The 20,783-nt window shown below is 49.4% G+C and overlaps 1 long non-coding RNA gene and 10 other non-coding genes across 11 annotated transcripts; all 11 read right to left on the reverse strand.

Annotated features, from left to right (window-relative positions):
* Positions 1-2,690: 2,690 nt before the first annotated feature.
* LOC115578058 (U1 spliceosomal RNA) lies at positions 2,691-2,854 on the reverse strand. Its single transcript, XR_003983352.1, has one exon. It is a non-coding gene; the product is annotated as a U1 spliceosomal RNA (small nuclear RNA).
* Positions 2,855-3,481: 627 nt separating this feature from the next.
* Positions 3,482-3,645, reverse strand: LOC115578059 (U1 spliceosomal RNA). Its single transcript, XR_003983353.1, has one exon. It is a non-coding gene; the product is annotated as a U1 spliceosomal RNA (small nuclear RNA).
* A 629-nt stretch (positions 3,646-4,274) lies between these two features.
* On the reverse strand, positions 4,275-4,438 carry LOC115578060 (U1 spliceosomal RNA). Its single transcript, XR_003983354.1, has one exon. It is a non-coding gene; the product is annotated as a U1 spliceosomal RNA (small nuclear RNA).
* A 628-nt stretch (positions 4,439-5,066) lies between these two features.
* On the reverse strand, positions 5,067-5,230 carry LOC115578061 (U1 spliceosomal RNA). The gene has a single exon (XR_003983355.1). It is a non-coding gene; the product is annotated as a U1 spliceosomal RNA (small nuclear RNA).
* A 620-nt stretch (positions 5,231-5,850) lies between these two features.
* LOC115578056 (uncharacterized) lies at positions 5,851-12,260 on the reverse strand. Its single transcript, XR_003983350.1, has 2 exons — positions 12,225-12,260; positions 5,851-5,971 (listed from the first exon to the last, which is right to left on the reverse strand). It is a non-coding gene; the product is annotated as an uncharacterized LOC115578056 (long non-coding RNA).
* LOC115578076 (U1 spliceosomal RNA) lies at positions 5,858-6,029 on the reverse strand. The gene has a single exon (XR_003983369.1). It is a non-coding gene; the product is annotated as a U1 spliceosomal RNA (small nuclear RNA).
* Positions 12,112-12,274, reverse strand: LOC115578074 (U1 spliceosomal RNA). The gene has a single exon (XR_003983367.1). It is a non-coding gene; the product is annotated as a U1 spliceosomal RNA (small nuclear RNA).
* Positions 12,275-12,905: 631 nt separating this feature from the next.
* On the reverse strand, positions 12,906-13,069 carry LOC115578062 (U1 spliceosomal RNA). The gene has a single exon (XR_003983356.1). It is a non-coding gene; the product is annotated as a U1 spliceosomal RNA (small nuclear RNA).
* Positions 13,070-13,700: 631 nt separating this feature from the next.
* LOC115578071 (U1 spliceosomal RNA) lies at positions 13,701-13,863 on the reverse strand. The gene has a single exon (XR_003983364.1). It is a non-coding gene; the product is annotated as a U1 spliceosomal RNA (small nuclear RNA).
* A 627-nt stretch (positions 13,864-14,490) lies between these two features.
* Positions 14,491-14,654, reverse strand: LOC115578064 (U1 spliceosomal RNA). Its single transcript, XR_003983357.1, has one exon. It is a non-coding gene; the product is annotated as a U1 spliceosomal RNA (small nuclear RNA).
* Positions 14,655-15,283: 629 nt separating this feature from the next.
* LOC115578079 (U1 spliceosomal RNA) lies at positions 15,284-15,441 on the reverse strand. Its single transcript, XR_003983370.1, has one exon. It is a non-coding gene; the product is annotated as a U1 spliceosomal RNA (small nuclear RNA).
* Positions 15,442-20,783: the final 5,342 nt, after the last annotated feature.

Consider the following 20,783-nt stretch of genomic DNA (forward strand, 5'->3'; position numbering starts at 1 on the left):
AGAATTCTCCCATCAATTACACGTTGTACCCTCTGGATGATGAAATCTTGCCCTCTAAATAATACCGCAACCCCTGAGGATCTGTTTTTATTGTCGCCTGACCATACTGACGGGCCATGCCTCCATCTGTCCTCGAAGACCTTGTAATTATCCCTGAAGGATAGATTACATTCTTGAAGTAAAAATATATCATTCCCTTCTGAATGTAGAAAAGTGAAGGCTGACAAACACTTTACTGGGTCATTGAGTCCTCTAGTATTGAGGGATGCTATTGAAAGAGGAGCCATGGGATGCAGTTCAGGGGGTTCAAGATGGTTAGATCAGTGACAAATTATGGGACATCTACTTTTTCCTAAGGAGCTTCTTTTTCTTTGGTTTTGCCGCTTTTTCTACATTCCTCGACATGTCTTTGATCTGTGTAGTCGATGAGAAGGCAACTACCACATCTTGTTCTAAAAAGGGGTTTGAGGTAGGGGAGGAAACGGGCCAGTTGGTACGCGGAATCACAGAAGGGTTCAAGGGAGAAGATTCACCTGAGATTGTAGACTCATTTTGGCGTTTCCTTGTGGGAGAATCTACCGAGTCTGGTATCAAGGAGGTGGCAAAGGGAAGGACCAAAGAGGCTTGTGTGGATAGGGGGGCTTCTTCAGCCTGTTCTGTGGAAATCTGGGGGGTGAGGTTTGATGCTGTTGCTAGATTGGCTGCAGATGTCGACGTCACAGGTTGGCTGTTCACTGATGGGGAGGCAGATGAGCCTGGTGTTGGGTGGATGGTGATGCTTGGCAGCTGGGATGTTGGACCCTCTAACTCCTGGAAGGGAAGATCGGCCGCTGACTCTTGAAGGGGGATGCTAGCCAGCAGGTTCTCCAGACGGTTCCCTGCCTCCTGTAGTGTCATCCGTGTCAATTCTATCTTTGAGCTTGAGAGGTGTTCTGCTTGATGCAAGGCGAGGGGGGCCGTTGTGGAGGAGGAGGAGTTAGACACATCATCGTCATCCTCGGATAGTTCAGCACTCCAGTCCACGACCTGTGCCCCATCTTGCATATCCTCTTCAAGGTCAAATGCTGGCTGTTCACTTTGTTGTTGGAGAGCAGTGGTTGGTGGCTGCTGCACCTGGTTTGCGTGTGGAATGGGTGCCTGGTCATCATCCGGTATTTCACTCATGACCTCCTGGCTTAAAGATACCGCTGATCTAAGTGTAGACAGCTTCAACCGATTGGAGTATGCTTGAGGGCAGTCCTTAAAGCGATGGTTGGCTGAGGAGCAGAGATTGCATTTCACTGGAGTTGGACAATGTGCTGTAGTGTGGTCTAAAGCTTTGCAATTCCTGCAGACATCCATGGTACATGCAGCAGCCAGGTGGTCTAGGCTGCCACATTTCCGGCATTCTTTGGGCTGACCAGGGTAGAAGACAGACCCTCTGAAGGCTCCCAGCTGTATGGTGTTTGGGAGATGCTGTAGGGCCCCCTGTCGCCTTATGAGTCGAACTTGGAATCGCCTGGTGCCTGTCTTAATTCCATCGATGTCCATCACTTCCATGGCATTGATTACCTCACAGTATCGTGCCATCCATGTCCAGACATCTTGGTTTCTGACTCTTTCTGAGAAGATCATGACATGTACAGTCTTGAGGTCTATGTCTGCCAAGGGTGATATGGTGATCCTCCTGAAGCTTGGCGCTGACTTCTTCTTCTCAAACTTCTCGAGACAACTTTCATAGTGTTGCGTGGTGGTGAATATTACCTCAAAGATCTTCTTTCCAGGGAAAGCAAAAAGATAGTCAAGCTGGTTGGTAGAGATGCCGAGTTCTTTCTGCAGGATTTGTCTGCTGAACTGCAGCCGGTCCATTTGTAGATCTTCCAACAGATCGAAGCGTACTGCATTCCTGCGATTGGCGTGACTAGGTGCCGATGCCATGTTGGTCCTCCAGTCAGGTGGGGGGTGTTTGGTATAAAAACCCAAACAATTACTTTATTGTGCCCCATACACCGCACGACAACAATAGAGTCAAACTGGGTGAACCACCTTCTTGATCATGGTGTCTCCCCTGCCAGGTAAGTATGAGTTGGAACAGTCTGACACAGGGTGGCCATTCCCAGGCTCAGCCCCCTGGCTGACGGTGCCTATGGGTTGATGACAGCAGAGTTAGGCGCCTTTGGCAATTTTCTCATCCTCCCTGGGCACTTAAAGTTGCTGCCAATGTGTAAACAGTGGTGCAAATTGGACAAGGGTGACTGGTCCACAGAAAGGTCGCCCGTTTTGTTTCCTTTTTCCAGCCATCCATCGCTCGGCAAAATGAACTAAAAATAACACCCTGTCCCAATGGCCGCTTGGCACCATGACTCCGCCCAGTCTGAACACGACCAGAGACAATGTGCCGCCCAACAGTCAGCATTCCCGCAAGGGACGCAGCCAGACCACATTTCTCACGCAATGTCTCGGAGAGGAGGAGGCTCAGTTGATTCTTTGCCGGCTTTCACCGGCCCCGCCCACTCTGCCCTTTCGGCGGGAAACGGGGGTTATCTGCGCGCAACGCAGCAGAAGACAGTGTGCGGCAGCACTGGGGCTTTCAGCACGGATGGAAACGCGAACGCAAGGAACGCAAAGCAGTTGTCCCGCAGAGCTCTAAGGCTGGCTCGGCAGAAAGCGCGGGAGACGAGCACTCGAGTGTTTTCTGTCGACATTGTCATCAGGGGAGAGCGCGAACGCAGTCCCCCACTACCACAAATTATGCAGTCGAGATTCCCACATTTGGGGAATTCGCAGGGGTCAGCACAACCGGAGTGCAATGGCTGAGCCTCGCCCTGGGTGAACCACCTTCTTGATCATGGTGTCTCCCCTGCCAGGTAAGTATGAGTTGGAACAGTCTGACACAGGGTGGCCATTCCCAGGCTCAGCCCCCTGGCTGACGGTGCCTATGGGTTGATGACAGCAGAGTTAGGCGCCTTTGGCAATTTTCTCATCCTCCCTGGGCACTTAAAGTTGCTGCCAATGTGTAAACAGTGGTGCAAATTGGACAAGGGTGACTGGTCCACAGAAAGGTCGCCCGTTTTGTTTCCTTTTTCCAGCCATCCATCGCTCGGCAAAATGAACTAAAAATAACACCCTGTCCCAATGGCCGCTTGGCACCATGACTCCGCCCAGTCTGAACACGACCAGAGACAATGTGCCGCCCAACAGTCAGCATTCCCGCAAGGGACGCAGCCAGACCACATTTCTCACGCAATGTCTCGGAGAGGAGGAGGCTCAGTTGAGTCTGTGCCGGCTTTCACCGGCCCCGCCCACTCTGCCCTTTCGGCGGGAAACGGGGTTATCTGCGCGCAACGCAGCAGAAGACAGTGTGCGGCAGCACTGGGGCTTTCAGCACGGATGGAAACGCGAACGCAAGGAACCCAAAGCAGCTGTCCCGCAGAGCTCTAAGGCTGGCTCGGCAGAAAGCGCGGGAGACGAGCACTCCAGTGTTTTCTGTCGACATTGTCATCAGGGGAGAGCGCGAACGCAGTCCCCCACTACCACAAATTATGCAGTCGAGATTCCCACATTTGGGGAATTCGCAGGGGTCAGCACAACCGGAGTGCAATGGCTGAGCCTCGCCCTGGGTGAACCACCTTCTTGATCATGGTGTCTCCCCTGCCAGGTAAGTATGAGTTGGAACAGTCTGACACAGGGTGGCCATTCCCAGGCTCAGCCCCCTGGCTGACGGTGCCTATGGGTTGATGACAGCAGAGTTAGGCGCCTTTGGCAATTTTCTCATCCTCCCTGGGCACTTAAAGTTGCTGCCAATGTGTAAACAGTGGTGCAAATTGGACAAGGGTGACTGGTCCACAGAAAGGTCGCCCGTTTTGTTTCCTTTTTCCAGCCATCCATCGCTCGGCAAAATGAACTAAAAATAACACCCTGTCCCAATGGCCGCTTGGCACCATGACTCCGCCCAGTCTGAACACGACCAGAGACAATGTGCCGCCCAACAGTCAGCATACCCGCAAGGGACGCAGCCAGACCACATTTCTCACGCAATGTCACGGAGAGGAGGAGGCTCAGTTGAGTCTGTGCCGGCTTTCACCGGCCCCGCCCACTCTGCCCTTTCGGCGGGAAACGGGGGGTAATCTGCGCGCAGCGCAGCAGAAGACAGTGTGCGGCAGCACTGGGGCTTTCAGCACGGATGGAAACGCGAACGCAAGGAACCCAAAGCAGCTGTCCCGCAGAGCTCTAAGGCTGGCTCGGCAGAAAGCGCGGGAGACGAGCACTCGAGTGTTTTCTGTCGACATTGTCATCAGGGGAGAGCGCGAACGCAGTCCCCCACTACCACAAATTATGCAGTCGAGATTCCCACATTTGGGGAATTCGCAGGGGTCAGCACAACCGGAGTGCAATGGCTGAGCCTCGCCCTGGGTGAACCACCTTCTTGATCATGGTGTCTCCCCTGCCAGGTAAGTATGAGTTGGAACAGTCTGACACAGGGTGGCCATTCCCAGGCTCAGCCCCCTGGCTGACGGTGCCTATGGGTTGATGACAGCAGAGTTAGGCGCCTTTGGCAATTTTCTCATCCTCCCTGGGCACTTAAAGTTGCTGCCAATGTGTAAACAGTGGTGCAAATTGGACAAGGGTGACTGGTCCACAGAAAGGTCGCCCGTTTTGTTTCCTTTTTCCAGCCATCCATCGCTCGGCAAAATGAACTAAAAATAACACCCTGTCCCAATGGCCGCTTGGCACCATGACTCCGCCCAGTCTGAACACGACCAGAGACAATGTGCCGCCCAACAGTCAGCATTCCCGCAAGGGACGCAGCCAGACCACATTTCTCACGCAATGTCTCGGAGAGGAGGAGGCTCAGTTGAGTCTTTGCCGGCTTTCACCGGCCCCGCCCACTCTGCCCTTTCGGCGGGAAACGGGGGTTATCTGCGCGCAACGCAGCAGAAGACAGTGTGCGGCAGCACTGGGGCTTTCAGCACGGATGGAAACGCGAACGCAAGGAACCCAAAACAGCTGTCCCGCAGAGCTCTAAGGCTGGCTCGGCAGAAAGCGCGGGAGACGAGCACTCGAGTGTTTTCTGTCGACATTGTCATCAGGGGAGAGCGCGAACGCAGTCCCCCACTACCACAAATTATGCAGTCGAGATTCCCACATTTGGGGAATTCGCAGGGGTCAGCACAACCGGAGTGCAATGGCTGAGCCTCGCCCTGGGTGAACCACCTTCTTGATCATGGTGTCTCCCCTGCCAGGTAAGTATGAGTTGGAACAGTCTGACACAGGGTGGCCATTCCCAGGCTCAGCCCCCTGGCTGACGGTGCCTATGGGTTGATGACAGCAGAGTTAGGCGCCTTTGGCAATTTTCTCATCCTCCCTGGGCACATAAAGTTGCTGCCAATGTGTAAACAGTGGTGCAAATTGGACAAGGGTGACTGGTCCACAGAAAGGTCGCCCGTTTTGTTTCCTTTTTCCAGCCATCCATCGCTCGGCAAAATGAACTAAAAATAACACCCTGTCCCAATGGCCGCTTGGCACCATGACTCCGCCCAGTCTGAACACGACCAGAGACAATGTGCCGCCCAACAGTCAGCATTCCCGCAAGGGACGCAGCCAGACCACATTTCTCACGCAATGTCTCGGAGAGGAGGAGGCTCAGTTGATTCTTTGCCGGCTTTCACCGGCCCCGTCCACTCTGCCCTTTCGGCGGGAAACGGGGGTTATCTGCGCGCAACGCAGCAGAAGACAGTGTGCGGCAGCACTGGGGCTTTCAGCACGGATGGAAACGCGAACGCAAGGAACCCAAGCAGCTGTCCCGCAGAGCTCTAAGGCTGGCTCGGCAGAAAGCGCGGGAGACGAGCACTCGAGTGTTTTCTGTCGACATTGTCATCAGGGGAGAGCGCGAACGCAGTCCCCCACTACCACAAATTATGCAGTCGAGATTCCCACATTTGGGGAATTCGCAGGGGTCAGCACAACCGGAGTGCAATGGCTGAGCCTCGCCCTGGGTGAACCACTTTTTTAGAAGCCTTTATTAATTTCAGTCAAAGCCATTACAGTCATACATAAATCACACAATAACAATATCCCGTCACCAACAGAACTTCTATTCAATAGTTAACAGTTGCATTCCGGCTAAGAAATTTGAAAAGAGTTCAAGCCATACATGGATTACTTAATGACAATATCCAGTCACCCATAAAATTTCTAATCAGTGAGTCACATTTACATCTGCCAATACACATTTCAGTGACAGACACATAAATCAAATAGACATTCCATGCAGTTTTTTTTTTTTTTTTTTTTTTTTTTTTTTCTCCTTTTCTTTCCCTCATTTTAAAAAATGTCCATCAAAGCAACAGGAATTGTCTCTATTTTCCACCAGTTTTCCATTATTTGATCATCATACTTAAGTCTGTCTCTGATGATGTAATCCCTGACACTTGATATGCCAACCTTTGCCACAGAATCTGCTGGAACAGGGAACTTTTTAAAAGCAGTTAGGTTTCTGCATTTCCAGATGCCTTCTTTAATACAGTTGATTACTGCCCACCACCTTTCATTTTTGTCCTTTTCATTTGTGTCAATGTTTCCATATAGAACATCCATTTCATTTGGGGCTCTGAAAAGGTCTGTTAACCATGGTTTCACAATCTCCCACACCGCCTTTGAAACATAGCATGACCAAAACCGGTGGGCCACATCCTCGTCATTATTACAATCACTCATTGGACATTTTGCACTACGTGTGCAGCGCCGTCTTAGCAAGAAGGCTCTTGTAGGGACACAACTTTGGGCTATCTTCCATGCCAGGTCTTTATGTACATTTGACAAAAACTCTAAGTTTACATTTTTCCATACTCTGATGCATTGGTTTTCTGGTAGGATGCCTACCGGCACAAGCCTAGAGTTAAGAGGTGAAAGGCTACCCTCCACATCAACCCTATCTATTTTACCACCCGTTGACCATTCTAGCTTAGCACCTTGAAGAGTGTTAGAGCCTTCTCGTATATTGCTGGTCTACTTTCCGCATAAGGTGTACAAAGAGAAACCCTTTTACCCATGCCTCTATACATCATGTGACCCACCCAAAACTTGGCAAAATAAGACCAGAGACTGGTGTTACTCTCTGTTAAAACAGCATTCAGAATTGGTGTTAAGAAAAGGGAATCAAGTTTGGCTCCTAACTCTGGTACAGCTTTCCCTCCTTTTACCAGAGGTTTGTACATGATGTCTCTTTTAACATGTTCTTGCTGAGAGCTCCAGATGAATTGGAACATTACGCGTCTCAAAGAGGTGAGAAAGGTCTTGGGCACTGGTAGTGTGGCCGCCAGAAACGTCAAGGACGCCAGAACCTCGGCCTTAATAACCAGAATTTTGCCAGTGAACGTTAGATCCCTCTCCTCCCACTGCAGCAATTTTCCCCTGATAGCTGGTAGTCTTGTTTCCCAATTTAGAGTTTCCATCCCCTTTCCAATTTCCACTCCCAAAATTTTTACCCTCTCTTTTTTTTCTATTAACCCTGTATCAGGTTTGGTTTCTCGCCAATTAAGGTAGAGGATCTCGCTCTTGGCCCGATTCATTTTGGCCCCTGACGCTTGAGAAAATTGCTCACACCACTGGAGAGTTTTAACCATTGACTTATTACTGGTACAAAGGATTGTCAAATCATCCATATACAACGACAATTTAGCCTCTTTCCCATTACTACCAGGGACAGGAAGGCCCTTAATATCAGTGTCCTGTTTTATCCCACAGGCTAGAGGCTCCATGGCTAGGACAAACAGGCTGACAGATAGCGGGCAACCTTGTCTGACCCCTGATTGAATCTTAATAGGTTCAGTGAAATGGCCGTTAATGTTGACTCTACTCGTGCAGTCAAAATACAGTAAATCCATCCATGCCCTCAACTGTGGGCCAAACCCAAACCTCACCAGTGCTTGCTTTAGATATTCATGACTTATCCTATCAAAGGCCTTTTCTAAATCCAGGCCAGCAATACAGAGTGGTACATTGCGATCTATGGCATATAAGTACGAATCTCTTATTAAAGCAAGATTGTCACACATGGAGCGACCAGGGACCACACAGGTCTGCTCCACCCCAACCAACCTCTCTATCACCTCTTGTATTCGAAGAAAAATAGCTTTGGCAATAATCTTACGGTCAACCCCAAGGAGTGTAAGGGGGCGCCAGTTTTTAAGATCTTTTTTCTCACCTTTTTTAAAGAGTAGGGAGATGGTGCCTTCCTTCAAGGATGGTGGCAGTGACCCCAATTGGAGGCTCTCATTGTACATCTCTAAGAGAGGCTCCTTTAACTCTGCCCAGAAGGTAGTATAAAATTCTTTTGGCAAACCATCAGCCCCAGGGGCCTTGTTCTTTTGCATACTTTCTAATGCTTTTTTGAGCTCATGCAGAGATATTTTATCATCAAGTTTACCTTTAGATTCATCAACATGTTTATTTACTTTAGATAGAAGGTTTTCTAAAGCTGCCTTATCTAAGTCTTCACTTTTGTAGAGATCAGAGTAGAAGGCGTGGACACAGCTGAGTATATCATGTAATTCTGTTTTTTCTTGTCCGTCTTTATCCTTTAGTCCCTCTATAAAATGTTTTTGCTTAGTTAGTTTCCTAAAAAATATCTAGAACATTTTTCATTGTTCTCAATGTGGTGGACTCGGCTGCGTATCAGCAGTCCCTGACTGGCCTCTGTGGAGAGGCGAGACATCTCTCCCTTTAATTTAACTATATCCTCTGCCACATCAAAACCAGAATAAGACATCATATAAAATCTCTGTAATTTTGCCTTGTGTTTCTGTAGCTTCAGACGTCTCTTTTTTGCTGTCCTTTTACCCCAATCTATAAAGAAGCGTTTTGCTCTGATCTTCATTTCTTCCCACCACTCTCCCGCTAAGTTGAAGAAGGGCTTCAGGGAGAGCCAATGGTTGAGTTGACCCGAAATTCACTGACCACCTTTTCATCTTGCAGTAGCGATATATTCAGCTTCCATGAGCCTCTACCTTTTTGTATGATGTCTTTAAGCGTGACCGAGCATTCAATTTTATGGTGGTCAGAGAAGAAGACTGGAGTAGTTCCTGCGTCGACAACCTGCAGCCCCATTGATGTCAGCAGAAAGTCTATTCTGGAATGGGTTCTGCCATTGGACCAGGTGTACCCAGGTAAAATCGGGTTTTTTGAGCGGTAAGCATCCCTCAATCGAAAATCTTTAATGATGTTTTGTAGGATTTCAGAACTGGAATCAAGCCTTACTGTGGAGGTGGTTTGTTTATCCTTTTTGTTTACCAAGCAGTTGAAGTCACCGCCCAGAATTACCTCTTTGCTGCACAACAAAGGGGGCTGTAATTCTCTGAGTACTGCTACCCGCTCTTGAAGCTCCACTGGACAGTACACATTGATTACTCTAAACTTGCTGCCGAACCACGAAACATCAATACAAAGAATTCTCCCATCAATTACACGTTGTACCCTCTGGATGATGAAATCTTGCCCTCTAAATAATACCGCAACCCCTGAGGATCTGTTTTTATTGTCGCCTGACCATACTGACGGGCCATGCCTCCATCTGTCCTCGAAGACCTTGTAATTATCCCTGAAGGATAGATTACATTCTTGAAGTAAAAATATATCATTCCCTTCTGAATGTAGAAAAGTGAAGGCTGACAAACACTTTACTGGGTCATTGAGTCCTCTAGTATTGAGGGATGCTATTGAAAGAGGAGCCATGGGATGCAGTTCAGGGGGTTCAAGATGGTTAGATCAGTGACAAATTATGGGACATCTACTTTTTCCTAAGGAGCTTCTTTTTCTTTGGTTTTGCCGCTTTTTCTACATTCCTCGACATGTCTTTGATCTGTGTAGTCGATGAGAAGGCAACTACCACATCTTGTTCTAAAAAGGGGTTTGAGGTAGGGGAGGAAACGGGCCAGTTGGTACGCGGAATCACAGAAGGGTTCAAGGGAGAAGATTCACCTGAGATTGTAGACTCATTTTGGCGTTTCCTTGTGGGAGAATCTACCGAGTCTGGTATCAAGGAGGTGGCAAAGGGAAGGACCAAAGAGGCTTGTGTGGATAGGGGGGCTTCTTCAGCCTGTTCTGTGGAAATCTGGGGGGTGAGGTTGATGCTGTTGCTAGATTGGCTGCAGATGTCGACGTCACAGGTTGGCTGTTCACTGATGAGGAGGCAGATGAGCCTGGTGTTGGGTGGATGGTGATGCTTGGCAGCTGGGATGTTGGACCCTCTAACTCCTGGAAGGGAAGATCGGCCGCTGACTCTTGAAGGGGGATGCTAGCCAGCAGGTTCTCCAGACGGTTCCCTGCCTCCTGTAGTGTCATCCGTGTCAATTCTATCTTTGAGCTTGAGAGGTGTTCTGCTTGATGCAAGGCGAGGGGGGCCGTTGTGGAGGAGGAGGAGTTGGACACATCATCGTCATCCTCGGATAGTTCAGCACTCCAGTCCACGACCTGTGCCCCATCTTGCATATCCTCTTCAAGGTCAATGCTGGCTGTTCACTTTGTTGTTGGAGAGCAGTGGTTGGTGGCTGCTGCACCTGGTTTGCGTGTGGAATGGGTGCCTGGTCATCATCCGGTATTTCACTCATGACCTCCTGGCTTAAAGATACCGCTGATCTAAGTGTAGACAGCTTCAACCGATTGGAGTATGCTTGAGGGCAGTCCTTAAAGCGATGGTTGGCTGAGGAGCAGAGATTGCATTTCACTGGAGTTGGACAATGTGCTGTAGTGTGGTCTAAAGCTTTGCAATTCCTGCAGACATCCATGGTACATGCAGCAGCCAGGTGGTCTAGGCTGCCACATTTCCGGCATTCTTTGGGCTGACCAGGGTAGAAGACAGACCCTCTGAAGGCTCCCAGCTGTATGGTGTTTGGGAGATGCTGTAGGGCCCCCTGTCGCCTTATGAGTCGAACTTGGAATCGCCTGGTGCCTGTCTTAATTCCATCGATGTCCATCACTTCCATGGCATTGATTACCTCACAGTATCGTGCCATCCATGTCCAGACATCTTGGTTTCTGACTCTTTCTGAGAAGATCATGACATGTACAGTCTTGAGGTCTATGTCTGCCAAGGGTGATATGGTGATCCTCCTGAAGCTTGGCGCTGACTTCTTCTTCTCAACTTCTCGAGACAACTTTCATAGTGTTGCGTGGTGGTGAATATTACCTCAAAGATCTTCTTTCCAGGGAAAGCAAAAAGATAGTCAAGCTGGTTGGTAGAGATGCCGAGTTCTTTCTGCAGGATTTGTCTGCTGAACTGCAGCCGGTCCATTTGTAGATCTTCCAACAGATCGAAGCGTACTGCATTCCTGCGATTGGCGTGACTAGGTGCCGATGCCATGTTGGTCCTCCAGTCAGGTGGGGGGTGTTTGGTATAAAAACCCAAACAATTACTTTATTGTGCCCCATACACCGCACGACAACAATAGAGTCAAACTGGGTGAACCACCTTCTTGATCATGGTGTCTCCCCTGCCAGGTAGTATGAGTTGGAACAGTCTGACACAGGGTGGCCATTCCCAGGCTCAGCCCCCTGGCTGACGGTGCCTATGGGTTGATGACAGCAGAGTTAGGCGCCTTTGGCAATTTTCTCATCCTCCCTGGGCACTTAAAGTTGCTGCCAATGTGTAAACAGTGTTGGCAAATTGGACAAGGGTGACTGGTCCACAGAAAGGTCGCCCGTTTTGTTTCCTTTTTCCAGCCATCCATCGCTCGGGCAAAATGAACTAAAAATAACACCCTGTCCCAATGGCCGCTTGGCAACCATGACTCCGCCCAGTCTGAACACGACCAGAGACAATGTGCCGCCCAACAGTCAGCATTCCCGCAAGGGACCGCAGCCAGACCACATTTCTCACGCAATGTCTCGGAGAGGAGGAGGCTCAGTTGATTCTTTGCCGGCTTTCACCGGCCCCGCCCACTCTGCCCTTTCGGCGGGAAACGGGGGTTATCTGCGCGCAACGCAGCAGAAGACAGTGTGCGGCAGCACTGGGCTTTCAGCACGGATTGGAAACGCGAACGCAAGGAACCCCAAAGCAGCTGTCCGCGAGCTCTAAGGCTGGCTCGAGCAAAGCGGGAGACGAGCACTCGAGTGTTTTTCTGTCGACATTGTCATCAGGGGAGAGCGCGAACGCAGTCCCCCACTACACAAATTATGCAGTCGAGATTCCCACATTTGGGGAATTCGCAGGGGTCAGCACAACCGGAGTGCAATGGCTGAGCCTCGACCTGGGTGAACCACCTTCTTGATCATGGTGTCTCCCCTGCCAGGTAAGTATGAGTTGGAACAGTCTGACACAGGGTGGCCATTCCCAGGCTCAGCCCCCTGGCTGACGGTGCCTATGGGTTGATGACAGCAGAGTTAGGCGCCTTTGGCAATTTTCTCATCCCTCCCTGGGCACTTAAGTTGCTGCCAATGTGTAAACAGTGGTGCAAATTGGACAAGGGTGACTGGTCCACAGAAAGGTTCGCCCGTTTTGTTTCCTTTTTCCAGCCATCCATCGCTCGGCAAAATGAACTAAAAATAACACCCCTGTCCCAATGGCCGCTTGGCACCATGACTCCGCCCAGTCTGACACGACCAGAGGACAATGTGCCGCCCAACAGTCAGCATTCCCGCAAGGGACGCAGCCAGACCACATTTCTCACGCAATGTCTCGGAGAGGAGGAGGCTCAGTTGAGTCTTTGCCGGCTTTCACCGGCCCCGCCCACTCAGCCCTTTCGGGCGGGAAACGGGGGTTATCTGCGCGCAACGCAGCAGAAGACAGTGTGCGGCAGCACTGGGGCTTTCAGCACGGATGGAAACGCGAACGCAAGGAACCCAAAGCAGCTGTCCCGCAGAGCTCTAAGGCTGGCTCGGCAGAAAGCGCGGGAGACGAGCACTCGAGTGTTTTCTGTCGACATTGTCATCAGGGGAGAGCGCGAACGCAGTCCCCCACTACCACAAATTATGCAGTCGAGATTCCCACATTTGGGGAATTCGCAGGGGTCAGCACAACCGGAGTGCAATGGCTGAGCCTCGCCCTGGGTGAACCACCTTCTTGATCATGGTGTCTCCCCTGCCAGGTAAGTATGAGTTGGAACAGTCTGACACAGGGTGGCCATTCCCAGGCTCAGCCCCCTGGCTGACGGTGCCTATGGGTTGATGACAGCAGAGTTAGGCGCCTTTGGCAATTTTCTCATCCTCCCTGGGCACTTAAAGTTGCTGCCAATGTGTAAACAGTGGTGCAAATTGGACAAGGGTGACTGGTCCACAGAAAGGTCGCCCGTTTTGTTTCCTTTTTCCAGCCATCCATCGCTCGGCAAAATGAACTAAAAATAACACCCTGTCCCAATGGCCGCTTGGCACCATGACTCCGCCCAGTCTGAACACGACCAGAGACAAGGTGCCGCCCAACAGTCAGCATTCCCGCAAGGGACGCAGCCAGACCACATTTCTCACGCAATGTCTCGGAGAGGAGGAGGCTCAGTTGATTCTGTGCCGGCTTTCACCGGCCCCCGCCCACTCTGCCCTTTCGGCGGGAAACGGGGGTTATCTGCGCGCAACGCAAGCAGAAGACAGTGTGCGGCAGCACTGGGGCTTTCAGCACGGATGGAAACGCGAACGCAAGGAACCCAAAGCAGCTGTCCCGGCAGAGCTCTAAGGCTGGCTCGGCAGAAAGCGCGGGAGACGAGCACTCGAGTGTTTTCTGTCGACATTGTCATCAGGGGAGAGCGCGAACGCAGTCCCCCACTACCACAAATTATGCAGTCGAGATTCCCACATTTGGGGAATTCGCAGGGGTCAGCACAACCGGAGTGCAATGGCTGAGCCTCGCCTGGGTGAACCACCTTCTTGATCATGGTGTCTCCCCTGCCAGGTAAGTATGAGTTGGAACAGTCTGACACAGGGTGGCCATTCCAGGCTCAGCCCCCTGGCTGACGGTGCCTATGGGTTGATGACAGCAGAGTTAGGCGCCTTTGGCAATTTTCTCATCCTCCCTGGGCACTTAAAGTTGCTGCCAATGTGTAAACAGTGGTGCAAATTGGACAAGGGTGACTGGTCCACAGAAAGGTCGCCCGTTTTGTTTCCTTTCTCCAGCCATCCATCGCTCGGCAAAATGAACTAAAAATAACACCCTGTCCCAATGGCCGCTTGGCACCATGACTCCGCCCAGTCTGAACACGACCAGAGACAATGTGCCGCCCAACAGTCAGCATTCCCGCAAGGGACGCAGCCAGACCACATTTCTCACGCAATGTCTCGGAGAGGAGGAGGCTCAGTTGAGTCTGTGCCGGCTTTCACCGGCCCCGCCCACTCTGCCCTTTCGGCGGGAAACGGGGGTTATCTGCGCGCAACGCAGCAGAAGACAGTGTGCGGCAGCACTGGGGCTTTCAGCACAGATGGAAACGCGAACGCAAGGAACCCAAAGCAGCTGTCCCGCAGAGCTCTAAGGCTGGCTCGGCAGAAAGCGCGGGAGACGAGCACTCCAGTGTTTTCTGTCGACATTGTCATCAGGGGAGAGCGCGAACGCAGTCCCCCACTACCACAAATTATGCAGTCGAGATTCCCACATTTGGGGAATTCGCAGGGGTCAGCACAACCGGAGTGCAATGGCTGAGCCTCGCCCTGGGTGAACCACCTTCTTGATCATGGTGTCTCCCCTGCCAGGTAAGTATGAGTTGGAACAGTCTGACACAGGGTGGCCATTCCCAGGCTCAGCCCCCTGGCTGACGGTGCCTATGGGTTGATGACAGCAGAGTTAGGCGCCTTTGGCAATTTTCTCATCCTCCCTGGGCACTTAAAGTTGCTGCCGATGTGTAAACAGTGGTGCAAATTGGACAAGGGTGACTGGTCTACAGAAAGGTCGCCCGTTTTGTTTCCTTTTGCCAGCCATCCATCGCTCGGCAAAATGAACTAAAAATAACACCCTGTCCCAATGGCCGCTTGGCACCATGACTCCGCCCAGTCTGAACACGACCAGAGACAATGTGCCGCCCAACAGTCAGCATTCCCGCAAGGGACGCAGCCAGACCACATTTCTCACGCAATGTCTCGGAGAGGAGGAGGCTCAGTTGAGTCTGTGCCGGCTTTCACCGGCCCCGCCCACTCTGCCCTTTCGGCGGGAAACGGGGGGTAATCTGCGCGCAACGCAGCAGAAGACAGTGTGCGGCAGCACTGGGGCTTTCAGCACAGATGGAAACGCGAACGCAAGGAACCCAAAGCAGCTGTCCCGCAGAGCTCTAAGGCTGGCTCGGCAGAAAGCGCGGGAGACGAGCACTCGAGTGTTTTCTGTCGACATTGTCATCAGGGGAGAGCGCGAACGCAGTCCCCCACTACCACAAATTATGCAGTCGAGATTCCCACATTTGGGGAATTCGCAGGGGTCAGCACAACCGGAGTGCAATGGCTGAGCCTCGCCCTGGGTGAACCACTTTTTTTTCACTTTTTAGAAGCCTTTATTAATTTCAGTCAAAGCCATTACAGTCATACATAAATCACACAATAACAATATCCCGTCACCAACAGAACTTCTATTCAATAGTTAACAGTTGCATTCCGGCTAAGAAATTTGAAAAGAGTTCAAGCCATACATGGATTACTTAATGACAATATCCAGTCACCCATAAAATTTCTAATCAGTGAGTCACATTTACATCTGCCAATACACATTTCAGTGACAGACACATAAATCAAATAGACATTCCATGCAGCTTTTTTTTTTTTTTTTTTTTTTTTTCTCCTTTTCTTTCCCTCATTTTAAAAAATGTCCATCAAAGCAACAGGAATTGTCTCTATTTTCCACCAGTTTTCCATTATTTGATCATCATACTTAAGTCTGTCTCTGATGATGTAATCCCTGACACTTGATATGCCAACCTTTGCCACAGAATCTGCTGGAACAGGGAACTTTTTAAAAGCAGTTAGGTTTCTGCATTTCCAGATGCCTTCTTTAATACAGTTGATTACTGCCCACCACCTTTCATTTTTGTCCTTTTCATTTGTGTCAATGTTTCCATATAGAACATCCATTTCATTTGGGGCTCTGAAAAGGTCTGTTAACCATGGTTCACAATCTCCCACACCGCCTTTGAAACATAGCATGACCAAAACCGGTGGGGCCACATCCTCGTCATTATTACAATCACTCATTGGACATTTTGCACTACGTGTGCAGCGCCGTCTTAGCAAGAAGGCTCTTGTAGGGACACAACTTTGGGCTATCTTCCATGCCAGGTCTTTATGTACATTTGACAAAAACTCTAAGTTTACATTTTTCCATACTCTGATGCATTGGTTTTCTGGTAGGATGCCTACCGGCACAAGCCTAGAGTTAAGAGGTGAAAGGCTACCCTCCACATCAACCCTATCTATTTTACCACCCGTTGACCATTCTAGCTTAGCAACCTTGAAGAGTGTTAGAGCCTTCTCGTATATTGCTGGTCTACTTTCCGCATAAGGTGTACAAAGAGAAACCCTTTTACCCATGCCTCTATACATCATGTGACCCACCCAAAACTTGGCAAAATAAGACCAGAGACTGGTGTTACTCTCTGTTAAAACAGCATTCAGAATTGGTGTTAAGAAAAGGGAATCAAGTTTGGCTCCTAACTCTGGTACAGCTTTCCCTCCTTTTACCAGAGGTTTGTACATGATGTCTCTTTTAACATGTTCTTGCTGAGAGCTCCAGATGAATTGGAACATTACGCGTCTCAAAGAGGTGAGAAAGGTCTTGGGCACTGGTAGTGTGGCCGCCAGAAACGTCAAGGACGCCAGAACCTCGGCCTTAATAACCAGAATTTTGCCAGTGAACGTTAGATCCCTCTCCTCCCACTGCAGCAATTTTCCCCTGATAGCTGGTAGTCTTGTTTCCCAATTTAGAGTTTCCATCCCCTTTCCAATTTCCACTCCCAAAATTTTTACCCTCTCTTTTTTTTCTATTAACCCTGTATCAGGTTTGGTTTCTCGCCAATTAAGGTAGAGGATCTCGCTCTTGGCCCGATTCATTTTGGCCCCTGACGCTTGAGAAAATTGCTCACACCACTGGAGAGTTTTAACCATTGACTTATTACTGGTACAAAGGATTGTCAAATCATCCATATACAACGACAATTTAGCCTCTTTCCCATTACTACCAGGGACAGGAAGGCCCTTAATATCAGTGTCCTGTTTTATCCCACAGGCTAGAGGCTCCATGGCTAGGACAAACAGGCTGACAGATAGCGGGCAACCTTGTCTGACCCCTGATTGAATCTTAATAGGTTCAGTGAAATGGCCGTTAATGTTGACTCTACTCGTGCAGTCAAAATACAGTAAATCCATCCATGCCCTCAACTGTGGGCCAAACCCAAACCTCACCAGTGCTTGCTTTAGATATTCATGACTTATCCTATCAAAGGCCTTTTCTAAATCCAGGCCAGCAATACAGAGTGGTACATTGCGATCTATGGCATATAAGTACGAATCTCTTATTAAAGCAAGATTGTCACACATGGAGCGACCAGGGACCACACAGGTCTGCTCCACCCCAACCAACCTCTCTATCACCTCTTGTATTCGAAGAAAAATAGCTTTGGCAATAATCTTACGGTCAACCCCAAGGAGTGTAAGGGGGCGCCAGTTTTTAAGATCTTTTTTCTCACCTTTTTTAAAGAGTAGGGAGATGGTGCCTTCCTTCAAGGATGGTGGCAGTGACCCCAATTGGAGGCTCTCATTGTACATCTCTAAGAGAGGCTCCTTTAACTCTGCCCAGAAGGTAGTATAAAATTCTTTTGGCAAACCATCAGCCCCAGGGGCCTTGTTCTTTTGCATACTTTCTAATGCTTTTTTGAGCTCATGCAGAGATATTTTATCATCAAGTTTACCTTTAGATTCATCAACATGTTTATTTACTTTAGATAGAAGGTTTTCTAAAGCTGCCTTATCTAAGTCTTCACTTTTGTAGAGATCAGAGTAGAAGGCGTGGACACAGCTGAGTATATCATGTAATTCTGTTTTTTCTTGTCCGTCTTTATCCTTTAGTCCCTCTATAAAATGTTTTTGCTTAGTTAGTTTCCTAAAAAAATATCTAGAACATTTTTCATTGTTCTCAATGTGGTGGACTCGGCTGCGTATCAGCAGTCCCTGACTGGCCTCTGTGGAGAGGCGAGACATCTCTCCCTTTAATTTAACTATATCCTCTGCCACATCAAAACCAGAATAAGACATCATATAAAATCTCTGTAATTTTGCCTTGTGTTTCTGTAGCTTCAGACGTCTCTTTTTTGCTGTCCTTTTACCCCAATCTATAAAGAAGCGTTTTGCTCTGATCTTCATTTCTTCCCACCACTCTCCCGCTAAGTTGAAGAAGGGCTTCAGGGAGAGCCAATGGTTGAGTTTGACCCGAAATTCACTGACCACCTTTTCATCTTGCAAGTAGCGATATATTCAGCTTCCATGAGCCTCTACCTTTTTGTATGATGTCTTTAAGCGTGACCGAGCATTCAATTTTATGGTGGTCAGAGAAGAAGACTGGAGTAGTTCCTGCGTCGACAACCTGCAGCCCCATTGATGTCAGCAGAAAGTCTATTCTGGAATGGGTTCTGCCATTGGACCAGGTGTACCCAGGTAAAATCGGGTTTTTTGAGCGGTAAGCATCCCTCAATCGAAAATCTTTAATGATGTTTTGTAGGATTTCAGAACTGGAATCAAGCCTTACTGTGGAGGTGGTTTGTTTATCCTTTTTGTTTACCAAGCAGTTGAAGTCACCGCCCAGAATTACCTCTTTGCTGCACAACAAAAGGGGCTGTAATTCTCTGAGTACTGCTACCCGCTCTTGAAGCTCCACTGGACAGTACACATTGATTACTCTAAACTTGCTGCCGAACCACGAAACATCAATACAAAGAATTCTCCCATCAATTACACGTTGTACCCTCTGGATGATGAAATCTTGCCCTCTAAATAATACCGCAACCCCTGAGGATCTGTTTTTATTGTCGCCTGACCATACTGACGGGCCATGCCTCCATCTGTCCTCGAAGACCTTGTAATTATCCCTGAAGGATAGATTACATTCTTGAAGTAAAAATATATCATTCCCTTCTGAATGTAGAAAAGTGAAGGCTGACAAACACTTTACTGGGTCATTGAGTCCTCTAGTATTGAGGGATGCTATTGAAAGAGGAGCCATGGGATGCAGTTCAGGGGGTTCAAGATGGTTAGATCAGTGACAAATTATGGGACATCTACTTTTTCCTAAGGAGCTTCTTTTTCTTTGGTTTTGCCGCTTTTTCTACATTCCTCGACATGTCTTTGATCTGTGTAGTCGATGAGAAGGCAACTACCACATCTTGTTCTAAAAAGGGGTTTGAGGTAGGGGAGGAAACGGGCCAGTTGGTACGCGGAATCACAGAAGGGTTCAAGGGAGAAGATTCACCTGAGATTGTAGACTCATTTTGGCGTTTCCTTGTGGGAGAATCTACCGAGTCTGGTATCAAGGAGGTGGCAAAGGGAAGGACCAAAGAGGCTTGTGTGGATAGGGGGGCTTCTTCAGCCTGTTCTGTGGAAATCTGGGGGGTGAGGTTTGATGCTGTTGCTAGATTGGCTGCAGATGTCGACGTCACAGGTTGGCTGTTCACTGATGAGGAGGCAGATGAGCCTGGTGTTGGGTGGATGGTGATGCTTGGCAGCTGGGATGTTGGACCCTCTAACTCCTGGAAGGGAAGATCGGCCGCTGACTCTTGAAGGGGGATGCTAGCCAGCAGGTTCTCCAGACGGTTCCTGCCTCCTGTAGTGTCATCCGTGTCAATTCTATCTTTGAGCTTGAGAGGTGTTCTGCTTGATGCAAGGCGAGGGGGGCCGTTGTGGAGGAGGAGGAGTTGGACACATCATCGTCATCCTCGGATAGTTCAGCACTCCAGTCCACGACCTGTGCCCCATCTTGCATATCCTCTTCAAGGTCAAATGCTGGCTGTTCACTTTGTTGTTGGAGAGCAGTGGTTGGTGGCTGCTGCACCTGGTTTGCGTGTGGAATGGGTGCCTGGTCATCATCCGGTATTTCACTCATGACCTCCTGGCTTAAAGATACCGCTGATCTAAGTGTAGACAGCTTCAACCGATTGGAGTATGCTTGAGGGCAGTCCTTAAAGCGATGGTTGGCTGAGGAGCAGAGATTGCATTTCACTGGAGTTGGACAATGTGCTGTAGTGTGGTCTAAAGCTTTGCAATTCCTGCAGACATCCATGGTACATGCAGCAGCCAGGTGGTCTAGGCTGCCACATTTCCGGCATTCTTTGGGCTGACCAGGGTAGAAGACAGACCCTCTGAAGGCTCCCAGCTGTATGGTGTTTGGGAGATGCTGTAGGGCCCCCTGTCGCCTTATAAGTCGAACTTGGAATCGCCTGGTGCCTGTCTTAATTCCATCGATGTCCATCACTTCCATGGCATTGATTACCTCACAGTATCGTGCCATCCATGTCCAGACATCTTGGTTTCTGACTCTTTCTGAGAAGATCATGACATGTACAGTCTTGAGGTCTATGTCTGCCAAGGGTGATATGGTGATCCTCCTGAAGCTTGGCGCTGACTTCTTCTTCTCAAACTTCTCGAGACAACTTTCATAGTGTTGCGTGGTGGGTGAATATTACCTCAAAGATCTTCTTTCCAGGGAAAGCAAAAAGATAGTCAAGCTGGTTGGTAGAGATGCCGAGTTCTTTCTGCAGGATTTGTCTGCTGAACTGCAGCCGGTCCATTTGTAGATCTTCCAACAGATCGAAGCGTACTGCATTCCTGCGATTGGCGTGACTAGGTGCCGATGCCATGTTGGT

This window comes from Sparus aurata, unplaced genomic scaffold, assembly GCF_900880675.1.
Source record: "Sparus aurata unplaced genomic scaffold, fSpaAur1.1, whole genome shotgun sequence".
NCBI classification, from domain to species: Eukaryota; Metazoa; Chordata; class Actinopteri; order Spariformes; family Sparidae; genus Sparus; species Sparus aurata.